General features: G+C 36.1%; 1 long non-coding RNA gene across 5 annotated transcripts in view; it reads right to left on the bottom strand.

Annotated features, from left to right (window-relative positions):
* The window catches only part of LOC105498735 (uncharacterized), a 234,283-nt gene that overhangs the window by 91,758 nt on the left and 129,081 nt on the right, over positions 1–13,444 (bottom strand). For 2 of the 5 annotated variants that reach the window (XR_011612400.1, XR_011612404.1), the window contains one exon: positions 11,885–12,108. The exons of the other annotated variants lie outside the window; for them this stretch is intronic. This is a non-coding gene — a long non-coding RNA (uncharacterized lncRNA). The remainder of the gene's footprint in view (positions 1–11,884; positions 12,109–13,444) is intronic. 5 annotated transcript variants of the gene reach the window in all.

Below are 13,444 nucleotides of genomic sequence, written 5' to 3'. Positions count from 1 at the left end.
CAAAGAAAGACTGCTAGGTGGTAATGAAATTGGAAACCATTGTGTCATTTCCCTAAGCATTGCTTAAAAACCCAGGAATAGGAATAAAGAAGATAGACTGTAGGGCTGTTCGGGACTGGTATGACTCCAGGCTATTGTGACAGGTGGACAATGCATAAATCAGTAAGAGGACATTGTAAGGAAAAAAAAAAAAAAAAAAAAAAACAAGAGTTAATGTTGCAGGTTTTCATAAGGAGCAATTTTGTCCCCTAAACCCCAGAGAATATTTGACAACGTCTGGAGACCTTTTTGGTTGTCACAACTTGGGAGGGAGGTACTAATGGAATCTAGGGGGTAAAGGTCAGGAATGCTTCTAAACATCTTATACTACAGAGAACAACCCCTCACAAGAAAAGGATTTTTCTGGGTTAAAAAAATCTAAACTGGTTTGGGAACTGAGGAGAGGTAGAAGGGAGCTTACAGGGAGAAATGAGAGAATCGAAGTACAGAATGCCTCCTGTAGTAAAGGGCATAATTTTATCAACTGGAGAGAGGGAGGGAGAGAGGGGAAAGGAGAGAGGGAGAGAGAAAGACAGTGAGAGAGGGGATGTGAATGAGAAGGAGAGGAGAAGGTCATGGTCTGAGAGTGGTTTATCATTGTTAGTGTTTCATTACATAACATTTCAGAGTTGGAGCAGTCTGGAATGACAACAAATGTGTGCCCATAGAAATGAATGGCTGAAGCAGAGTGGAGGTGAAAATCACTAGAGATGAGTAATTCAAGGATAGTTTACGTCACTCAGAATAATGGCTAGGCTAGGGAGAGTGAGAAGGATATCAGTATAAGTGATAAAATCTTTAGTGAATAAGGTCTTGGAGGAAAGATTGTGACGCAGCAAAACTATTTTTATGTATAAAGTCAACATAAATAACACACAGTTCATCTATAGAAAAAAGAATGTAAAGGAAATTGTAAAATATACTTAAAATATTGTCTAAAGAAGAAAAACAGTGATTTTTCACTGGGTGGCATTTTTCTATACTTTCTGAAATAAATATTTGTCTATGATAAGAATAAAAATTAGTAAACATGAGAATACAATACTTTTAAAAGGAAAGAAACAGTGAAATTCTGGTGTGTAGTTCCCTCACAGCCCATCAGCTGAAATCTGAATAGTTGCTGCATTTACAATTATTATTTTGGATCCAGTCATTGCCTCATTTTACCCTAAAACAAACAATTTATGTTTTGCTCTAAAATAAAAAAGGAAGTATAAAGAGGTTCTGCAACTATCTATACAAGATTAACTTGAATCAGTTATAATACTAACAGGGATTAAAGGAATTTGTGAAAATTGTTGTGGAGAATATGATCAATAGCTGAATAAATACAGTTTCTATGTATCTAAATTGTTGAAACCAGATAGTATCTTCAGTGATTGAAAGATGATTCCTTGATTTTTTTGTTTTTTTTTTTGTTTTTAAATGTAGTCCCTGACTACAAATTCCTTAAACTCATGGGAGGTAAATAAACCCCAACATGTCACCAAAATCATATTTAGTGCTTAGAATCTGTCTACTCCTTACTACTTTTGAGAGGAAAATGTGTTTGCCAAACTTGATCTGGACCAGGCTTATCAATAGGAGAGTACCCATAACAACACTAAAGAACCCCAAATAATCATTATTCATCATAAGACGTTTGTTTCTTAGAGACCTTATTTTCTACTGCTAAAAGTATTTACCAGATATAATTTTAGATATATCATTAGTGCAACGAAAAGTTAATACATTTCTTAGAATTTATTTTACATCCAGAAAAATAAATCCGGCCGGGCGCGGTGGCTCAAGCCTGTAATCCCAGCACTTTGGGAGGCCGAGACGGGCGGATCACGAGGTCAGGAGATCAAGACCATCCTGGCTAACACGGTGAAACCCCGTCTCTATTAAGAAATACAAAAAAACTAGCCGGGCGAGGTGGCGGGCGCCTGTAGTCCCAGCTACTCGGGAGGCTGAGGCAGGAGAATGGCGTAAACCCGGGAGGCGGAGCTTGCAGTGAGCTGAGATCCGGCCACTGCACTCCAGCCTGGGTGACAGAGCGAGACTCCGTCTCAAAAAAAAAAAAAAAAAAAAAGAAAAAGAAAAATAAATCCACTTGTGAACAACCCCTCTAAAAAGCATCACAAGTTTATAAGATGTACATCTTCTAACTTATAACCCTTATGAAAGCCAGGATGAAAAGACAGTGCTATAGTTTGATAATGTTCTGAAACTGGTAATTGCAACTTCCTAGATTTGCCAAATATCTCAGCAGTTAAACATTCTAAAAAATAAGAGTCTAGTTCTGCCCTCTAACATACTATCTAGAGTTAATGGAATAACTTCAAATCAAATCAAATATTTCTAATTCAAACTTAATCTGCCTCATCTTCTGTGTGTTTATGTGTCACATAAAAATTTTTGTCTCTTAAGGTAATCATTGCAAACCAAATTTTTGGGTCAAATTTTTGTCTCTTAAGGCAATCATTGCAAACCAAAATATTTAGTTTGCTAATAACTAAAGAGTTACATACAATGGCTAGAGTGTGGAGAGGTGATATGATATCTTCAGTCTCATAGATGGTGAAGAGGCCCTTCAGGGTGATGTGACAACTACAGAACATTTAGATGCACTTTTTATGAAGCCAACTGGGTATGAGTATTCAATAATATCTCAGGAAATTTATCTGAATGACAATATGATAATTACAATAGCTCTTTAATGTCCAACACAACTGGCAATATGGGATCACTTGCTATCCTTACGCTTACTAAAATTACATAAACACATACTTTATAAGAGGTACATAATTGCCGACTAAAGCTATATTAGCTAAGAAAGGAAGGGATTTTAATCCATGTCAAGGCAGTGTAGGTTTACATTTTTTAGTTCATGTGTTTATTTTTTTTTACCATAAGCAAGTGTATTAACAAAAATTGTTTTGTTGAAATAAATAATTCATTTAGAAGTCTTCCTCATCCCTTTCTTTGTAATGCTACATGAATTTATACATCTGCTTTTTTGTGCAAAATTTTAAAATAATGTGTATATAAATTATATAAGTGAAAGTTATTCTGCACTAATTAATGAGATGTTACTTCCTATAAAAAGACTAAAAATTAAATATTAAAATTATGAGAATAAAGTTCCATATATCTCAAAGCAACATTAGTATCAATTATAATTAAGTATGACTAGACAGAGTCAATACACTAAATTCTGAACCAGAGTGTGTCTGGTCACCTTTGTATTTTTTTCCTTTGCACATTACTAGATATGTAGTTAGTGCATAATAAATGCTTATTAGAACAGGTTAATTATGGACACTTAAGATCAAGCTATGAGATGAGTACATGAAAAAAATTGAGCCAATTGCCTTATTATCACACATTGCATTTTAATAATAGACATATTTTTGAAGAACTCTAGATTATTATAGGCAATGATTTATTGGGAACATTCTTTAAGAGTTAATCAAATGAAAAGCTAGTGTCAGTCTGTAGTATAGACATGATCCTAGAATGAAGGAAAGGTACAGAATGAGAGTGAATAGCTTGCAAAATTGGTGCTTATGAAAGTTCCACAAATATTCTGAGACAATGACACTTTAAATTGTAGGAAATTAAGACCTCAGAAATTTCTTTTCATCTCTGCTTCAGAGAGGGAATAATACATCAGGACTCTAATACCTCAGGATTTCAAAATTTAACTTTCTATTATAATAGGGAAGACAATAAACTTAAAGTACATATAATTATGATTGCCCATGATCCAACTTTAAAAAAGAATAAACTATGGTATGAAGTAATTTAAGCATATTGCTTGCATTGGCTACATAAAATATCAGAAACAGGGTGTTAAATTATAGCTCTTCCATTAATTTTAATACAAAAAGTTGAGATAATTGTTAAAAGAATTGCCAAAGGGCATAAAGTGTTTTCATCCAATTTTAGGCTTACCCTGATAATCAAAAGGGATTCTTTAGATGAAATGACATGTTAGACCTTCAAATATCAGTCTAATTTCCATGTATTTGTGAATTTTCTAAAATTCCTCCTGGTATTGATTTCTAGCTTCATATCACTGTGCTCAGAAAGTATTCGTAACATAACTTCAACCTTCTTAAATTTGCTGAGGCCTCTTTTGTGCCCTAACATGTGATCTATCCTAAAATTAAGAAACAATTCAATTTACAATAGCTATGAAACATGAAATGCCTGGGAATAAATTTAACCTAGGAAATGGAAGGCCTGTACACTGGAAGCTATAAAGTATTGATGAAAGAAATTGAAGGAGACACAAATAAATATCCTGTGTTCATGGATCAGAAGAATTAATATTGCTAAAATGTCCATACTACTGAAAACAATATACAGATTCAATGTAACCTCTATCAAAATTCCAAAGTCATTTTTCATAAAAATAGAATAAACTATTTTATAATTCACATGGAGCCACAGAAAAAACCCAAATAGCAATAGAAATCATGAACAAAAAGAGCAAAGCTAGAGATGTCACTACCTGATTTCAAACTATACTATAGAGCTATAGTAATTAAAACAGCATGATACTGGCAAATAGACACATTGACCAATAAAACAGAATAGGGAGTCCAGAAATGAACCATGCATGTTTGGTCAATTTATTTGCAACAACAGAGTCAAGAATACATGAGTCTCTTCAATAAATAGCATTGGGAAAGCTGAATATTCATATGCAGAAGAATGAAATTGGACCCTTATCACACAACGTATAAACAAGTCAGCTTAAAACGGATTAAAGACTTAAATGTATGACCAGAAACTATAGAACCATTAGAAGTAAACATAGGAGGAAAAACTATACCACATTGGTCTAGATAATTGATTTTTGGATCTGATCCCACAAATGCAAGCAACAAAAGCAAAAATAGATGAAACTGCATCAAACTAAAAAGATTCTGTACATCAAAGGAAACAACAGTGTGCAGAGACAATCCACAGACTGGGAGAAAATTTTTGCAAGCCATACATTCACTAAGGGGTTAATATCCAAAATATACAAAAAACTCAACCCAATAGCAAGAAAACAAAACAAAAAAACCTCAATTAAAAAATGGGTAAGAGACAAGATTAGAAATTTCTCAAGAAATACATACAAATGGACAACAGATATGAAAAATGCTCAACACCAAATTAATACCACTATAAAGACACATGCACACGTATGTTTATTGCGGCACTATTCACAATAGCAAAGACTTGGAATCAACCCAAATGTCCATCAGTGACAGACTGGATTAAGAAAATGTGGCACATGAAAAAAAGGGGGCGGAGCAAGATGGCCGAATAGGAGCAGCTCCAGTCTCCAACTCGCAGCGCGAGCGACACAGAAGACCGGTGATTTCTGCATTTTCAACTGAGGAGCGCAGCTCATCGCCAGCAACGGATCAAAGCTGGATGGAGAATGACTTTGACGAGATGAGAGAAGAAGGCTTCAGTCCATCAAATTTCTCAGAGCTAAAGGAGGAATTACGTACCCAGCGCAAAGAAACTAAAAATCTTGAAAAAAAAGTGGAAGAATTGATGGCTAGAGTAATTAATGCAGAGAAGGTCCTAAACGAAATGAAAGAGATGAAAACCATGACACGAGAAATACGTGACAAATGCACAAGCTTCAGTAACCGACTCGATCAACTGGAAGAAAGAGTATCAGCGATTGAGGATCAAATGAATGAAATGAAGCGAGAAGAGAAACCAAAAGAAAAAAGAAGAAAAAGAAATGAACAAAGCCTGCAAGAAGTATGGGATTATGTAAAAAGACCAAATCTACGTCTGATTGGGGTGCCTGAAAGTGAGGGGGAAAAATGGAACCAAGTTGGAAAACACTCTTCAGGATATCATCCAGGAGAACTTCCCCAACCTAGTAGGGCAGGCCAACATTCAAATCCAGGAAATACAGAGAACGCCACAAAGATACTCCTTGAGAAGAGCAACTCCAAGACACATAATTGCCAGATTCACCAAAGTTGAAATGAAGGAAAAAATCTTAAGGGCAGCCAGAGAGAAAGGTCGGGTTACCCACAAAGGGAAGCCCATCAGACTAACAGCAGATCTCTCAGCAGAAACTCTACAAGCCAGAAGAGAGTGGGGGCCAATATTCAACATTCTTAAAGAAAAGAATTTTAAACCCAGAATTTCATATCCAGCCAAACTAAGTTTCATAAGTGAAGGAGAAATAAAATCCTTTACAGATAAGCAAATGCTTAGAGATTTTGTCACCACTAGGCCTGCCTTACAAGAGATCCTGAAGGAAGCACTAAACATGGAAAGGAACAACCGGTACCAGCCATTGCAAAAACATGCCAAAATGTAAAGACCATTGAGGCTAGGAAGAAACTGCATCAACTAACGAGCAAAATAACCAGTTAATATCATAATGGCAGGATCAAGTTCACACATAACAATATTAACCTTAAATGTAAATGGACTAAATGCTCCAATTAAAAGACACAGACTGGCAAACTGGATAAAGAGTCAAGACCCATCAGTCTGCTGTATTCAGGAGACCCATCTCACACGCAGAGACATACATAGGCTCAAAATAAAGGGATGGAGGAAGATTTACCAAGCCAATGGAGAACAAAAAAAAGCAGGGGTTGCAATACTAGTCTCTGATAAAACAGACTTTAAACCATCAAAGATCAAAAGAGACAAAGAAGGCCATTACATAATGGTAAAGGGATCAATTCAACAGGAAGAGCTAACTATCCTAAATATATATGCACCCAATACAGGAGCACCCAGATTCATAAAGCAAGTCCTTAGAGACTTACAAAGAGACTTAGACTCCCATACAATAATAATGGGAGACTTCAACACTCCACTGTCAACATTAGACAGATCAACGAGACAGAAAGTTAACAAGGATATCCAGGAATTGAACTCATCTCTGCAGCAAGCAGACCTAATAGACATCTATAGAACTCTCCACCCCAAATCAACAGAATATACATTCTTCTCAGCACCACATCATACTTACTCCAAAATTGACCATGTAATTGGAAATAAAGCACTCCTCAGCAAATGTACAAGAACAGAAATTATAACAAACTGTCTCTCAGACCACAGTGCAATCAAACTAGAACTCAGGACTAAGAAACTCAATCAAAACCACTCAACTACATGGAAACTGAACAACCTGCTCCTGAATGACTACTGGGTACATAACGAAATGAAGGCAGAAATAAAGATGTTCTTTGAAACCAATGAGAACAAAGATACAACATACCAGAATCTCTGGGACACATTTAAAGCAGTGTGTAGAGGGAAATTTATAGCACTAAATGCCCACAAGAGAAAGCAGGAAAGATCTAAAATTGACACTCTAACATCGCAATTAAAAGAACTAGAGAAGCAAGAGCAAACACATTCGAAAGCTAGCAGAAGGCAAGAAATAACTAAGATCAGAGCAGAACTGAAGGAGATAGAGACACAAAACACCCTCCAAAAAATCAATGAATCCAGGAGTTGGTTTTTTGAAAAGATCAACAAAATTGACAGACCACTAGCCAGACTAATAAAGAAGAAAAGAGAGAAGAATCAAATCGACGCAATTAAAAATGATAAAGGGGATATCACCACCGACCCCACAGAAATACAGACTACCATCAGAGAATACTATAAACACCTCTACGCAAATAAACTGGAAAATCTAGAAGAAATGGATAATTTCCTGGACACTTACACTCTACCAAGACTAAACCAGGAAGAAGTTGAATCCCTGAATAGACCAATAGCAGGCTCTGAAATTGAGGCAATAATTAATAGCCTACCAACCAAAAAAAGTCTAGGACCAGATGGATTCACAGCTGAATTCTACCAGAGGTACAAGGAGGAGTTGGTACCATTCCTTCTGAAACTATTCCAATCAATAGAAAAAGAGGGAATCCTTCCTAACTCATTTTATGAGGCCAACATCATCCTGATACCAAAGCCTGGCAGAGACACAACAAAAAAAGAGAATTTTAGACCAATATCCCTGATGAACATCGATGCAAAAATCTTCAATAAAATACTGGCAAACCGGATTCAGCAACACATCAAAAAGCTTATCCACCATGATCAAGTGGGCTTCATCCCTGGGATGCAAGGCTGGTTCAACATTCGCAAATCAATAAACATAATCCAGCATATAAACAGAACCAAAGACAAGAATCACATGATTATCTCAATAGATGCAGAAAAGGCTTTTGACAAAATTCAACAGCCCTTCATGCTAAAAACGCTCAATAAATTCGGTATTGATGGAACGTACCTCAAAATAATAAGAGCTATTTATGACAAACCCACAGCCAATATCATACTGAATGGGCAAAAACTGGAAAAATTCCCTTTGAAAACTGGCACAAGACAGGGATGCCCTCTCTCACCACTCCTATTCAACATAGTGTTGGAAGTTCTGGCTAGGGCAATTAGGCAAGAGAACGAAATCAAGGGTATTCAGTTAGGAAAAGAAGAAGTCAAACTGTCCCTGTTTGCAGATGACATGATTGTATATTTAGAAAACCCCATTGTCTCAGCCCAAAATCTCTTCAGCTGATAAGCAACTTCAGCAAAGTCTCAGGATACAAAATTAATGTGCAAAAATCACAAGCATTCTTATACACCAGTAACAGACAAACAGAGAGCCAAATCAGGAATGAACTTCCATTCACAATTGCTTCAAAGAGAATCAAATACCTAGGAATCCAACTTACAAGGGATGTAAAGGACCTCTTCAAGGAGAACTACAAACCACTGCTCAGTGAAATAAAAGAGGACACAAACAAATGGAAGAACATACCATGCTCATGGATAGGAAGAATCAATATCATGAAAATGGCCATACTGCCCAAGGTAATTTATAGATTCAATGCCATCCCCATCAAGCTACCAATGAGTTTCTTCACAGAATTGGAAAAAACTGCTTTAAAGTTCATATGGAACCAAAAAAGAGCCCGCATCTCCAAGACAATCCTAAGTCAAAAGAACAAAGCTGGAGGCATCACGCTACCTGACTTCAAACTATACTACAAGGCTACAGTAACCAAAACAGCATGGTACTGGTACCAAAACAGAGAGATAGACCAATGGAACAGAACAGAGTCCTCAGAAATAATACCACACATCTACAGCCATCTGATCTTTGACAAACTTGAGAGAAACAAGAAATGGGGAAAGGATTCCCTATTTAATAAATGGTGCTGGGAAAATTGGCTAGCCATAAGTAGAAAGCTGAAACTGGATCCTTTCCTTACTCCTTATACAAAAATTAATTCAAGATGGATTAGAGACTTAAATGTTAGACCTAATACCATAAAAATCCTAGAGGAAAACCTAGGTAGTACCATTCAGGACATAGGCATGGGCAAAGACTTCATGTCTAAAACACCAAAAGCAACAGCAGCAAAAGCCAAAATTGACAAATGGGATCTCATTAAACTAAAGAGCTTCTGCACAGCAAAAGAAACTACCATCAGAGTGAACAGGCAACCTACAGAATGGGAGAACATTTTTGCAATCTACTCATCTGACAAAGGGCTAATATCCAGAACCTACAAAGAACTCAAACAAATTTACAAGAAAAAAACAAACAACCCCATCAAAAAGTGGGCAAAGGATATGAACAGACATTTCTCAAAAGAAGACATTCATACAGCCAACAGACACATGAAAAAATGCTCATCATCACTGGCCATCAGAGAAATGCAAATCAAAACCACAATGAGATACCATCTCACACCAGTTAGAATGGCAATCATTAAAAAGTCAGGAAACAACAGTTGCTAGAGAGGATGTGGAGAAATAGGAACACTTTTACACTGTTGGTGGGAGTGTAAACTAGTTCAACCATTATGGAAAACAGTATGGCGATTCCTCAAGGATCTAGAACTAGATGTACCATATGACCCAGCCATCCCATTACTGGGTATATACCCAAAGGATTATAAATTATGCTGCTATAAAGACACATGCACACGTATGTTTATTGCAGCACTTTTCACAATAGCAAAGACTTGGAATCAACCCAAATGTCCATCAGTGACAGATTGGATTAAGAAAATGTGGCACATATACACCATGGAATACTATGCAGCCATAAAAAAGGATGAGTTTGTGTCCTTTGTAGGGACTTGGATGCAGCTGGAATCCATCATTCTTAGCAAACTATCACAAGAACAGAAAAACAAACACCACATGTTCTCACTCATAGGTGGGAACTGAACAATGAGATCACTCGGACTCAGGAAGGGGAACATCACACACCGGGGCCTATCATGGGGAGGGGGGAGGAGGGAGGGATTGCATTGGGAGTTATACCTGATGTAAATGACGAGTTGATGGGTGCAGCACAGCAACATGGCACAAGTATACATATGTAACAAACCTGCACGTTATGCACATGTACCCTACAACTTAAAGTATAATAATAATAAATTTAAAAAAAAATTAAAAATAAAATAAATTAATTAATTAAAAAAAAAAAAAGAAAATGTGGCACATATACACCATGGAATACTATGCAGCCATAAAAAAGGATGAGTTTGTGTCCTTTGTAGGGACATGGATGCAGCTGGAAACCATCATTCTTAGCAAACTATCACAAGAACAGAAAACCAAACACCACATGTTCTCACTTATAGGTGGGAACTGAACAATGAGATCACTTGGACACGGGAAGGGGAACATCACACACCGGGGCCTATCATGGGGAGGGAGGAGGGGGGAGGGATTGCATTGGGAGTTATACCTGATGTAAATGATGAGTTGATGGGTGCTGACGAGTTGATGGGTGCAGCACACCAACATGGTACAAGTATACATATGTAACAAACCTGCACGTTATGCACATGTACCCTAGAACTTAAAGTATAATAATAATAATACATTTTAAAAAAAAAGAAAAATGCTCAACATTGCTAATCATAAGGGAAACACAAATTAGACACACAATTAGATATCATACCTGTCAGAATAGGTATTATCAAAAAGATGAAAAATAACACATTGGCAAGGATTTGGAGGAATGGGAACTCTGTACACTGTTGATGGGAATGTAAATTAGTACAGCGATTATGGAAAACTATATGGAGGTTTCTCAAAAAACTAAAAATAGAATTACTATATGACCCAGCAATCCCACTTCTAGGTATTTACCCAAAGGGTTTGAAATTAGTTCGTCAAAGAGATGTAAGCTCTCCTATGTTCATTGAAGCACTATTCACAGTAGCCAAGTTGTAGAATCAACCTGTGTCCCTGAACCAATAAAGGAAGGAAGAAAATGTGGAACATATATATATATATGAGGGACTACTAATCAGCCTTTAAAAAGAAGGAAATTCTCTTAATTGCCACAACATGGATGGAATTGGAGAACTTTAAGTGAAATCAGCCAGTTGTAGAAAAACAAATATATCATATGTTCTCATTTATATGTGGCCTTTAAAACAATCAAACTCATAGGAGCAGAGTGTAGAATGTTGGTTGCTGAGGTTGGAGGTGGGAGGAATAAAGAGATGATGGTCAAAGTGTACAAAGTCTTAGTTAGACAAGAAATTTTTTTTTAGTTCAACTTCACAGCATAATGAATATAATTAATAAGAGTATTATAAATTTCAAAATCACTGAGATTAAATTTCAAATGTTCTCACCACAAAAAATGTTAAGTAGGTGAGATGATGAATATGTTAACTACATTGATTTAATTATTCCACATTGTATTCATAAATCATAACATCACTCAGTACCCCATAAATGTATATGATTATACATTGTCAATTTATAATAAAAAGAGAAAAAAACAAAAGTTAGTCTAAAAGGTAGTTAAGAATAAAGATGCACTCACAAACAGATATGGTTTCCCTACTCTTCTGAACCTCCCTCTTCTGATTATTCTCTTTGTAGAAAGACTTACACTTCTATATATCAGTGGAATTTCTGATGCATTTATTTACCACCACAGACCATAATTTTCAGATGCTTTTGCAAATAAAATGCCACAAATTATTTCTGTTGGATGAACCTCTTTGTTATTCCTTCTGAAAAGTTTTGAAGAAAGCATCATTTCATCTGAAGACAGAAAAAGAAAGATAACGTTGAACCTAATTCAACCGTGATAGTTGTTTCTGAGGCAGAATTAAAATAGCATAATTTCGGCAATTTTCTTTTTTACACGAATACCATAGTTCATTATTTTACACATTGAGGCACTTTAGAAATACTCACATGCTTTTAATCTATCACTTACTAGTTGGCAATTACTACTTCATCTTCGGTCTTTATGCTCTTAAGAATTTTAACTCATAAAATAACATTGTTCTTATAATTGTGTAAAAACCACAGGAAAAGAAAAATTCCCTGTCTTTATCGGGCCCACTTGTGAACATTTTTATGTTCATTATGCTTATTATACTGTAACATGTTTTAAAATTAAGATGGATTTGCATGCTCTCTTTGGAAAAAAGAGAAGAAATCAAGAAATGGTTCTCACTGGACTAAATGGGAAAAGTACATTTAAAGGGATTTCAGGAAAATTGAGGTCACTGCCTAGCTTGCAAAATGAAGTTTCAAAAGTGTGCAGTCATAAAAAAAGATGAGTTCATGTCCTTAGTACGGACATGGATGAAGCTGAAACCATCATTCAGAGCAAACTATCTCAAGGACAGAAAACCAAACACTGCATGTTCTCACTCATAGGTGGGAATTGAACAATGGGAACACTTGGAAACAGGGCGGTGAACATCACACAGCACATGGGGCCTGTCATGGGGTGGGGGGCTGGGGGAGGGATAGCATTAGGAGAAATACCTAATGTAAATGACAAGTTGATGGGTGCAGCAAACCAACATGGCACATGTATACCTACATAACAAACCTGCACGTTGTGCACGTGTACCCTAGAACTTAAAGTGTAATAAATAAATAAATAAAATAAAATAAAATGTGTGTGAACTAAAGGTTGGTACCACCTAGGGTCCATACCCAGGTGGAGTGGAGTGGTCCTGTATTATGCTTGCTATGTGAGAAAAATTAAGGGACCAAAAATATATATATATATATATATACTTATGAGGAGCCTTTAAAAACTAAGCCAATGGGCAGTTCAAGAAAAATTCATGGAAGGGAAAAGAAAGCCCAAGAAACAGAAGACAGTATCTAGTGAAATAGGTATCTATGTGTAAAAAAAAAAAAAAAAAAAAAAAAAAAAAAAAAAATGACATTAAAGAATACTGAATGATGAAAATCTTGAAGCAGAACATCAGAAACAGTTCTTTCAAAAGCAAGCTGGTTATCTGCAAAAGTGGAGTCTTTCTAATGAATACTGATTCTCTGCAAAGGCCTACTTTTCAATGGGTCACTTACATACTTTCCTGTAGACCAGGAGCATAGTTTAAAAAGGGCCAAA

This window comes from Macaca nemestrina, chromosome 14 (assembly GCF_043159975.1).
Source record: "Macaca nemestrina isolate mMacNem1 chromosome 14, mMacNem.hap1, whole genome shotgun sequence".
NCBI classification, from domain to species: domain Eukaryota; kingdom Metazoa; phylum Chordata; class Mammalia; order Primates; family Cercopithecidae; genus Macaca; species Macaca nemestrina.
The sequence above is the reverse complement of the archived record's forward strand: the minus strand, read 5'-3'. Positions and strand labels throughout refer to the sequence as shown.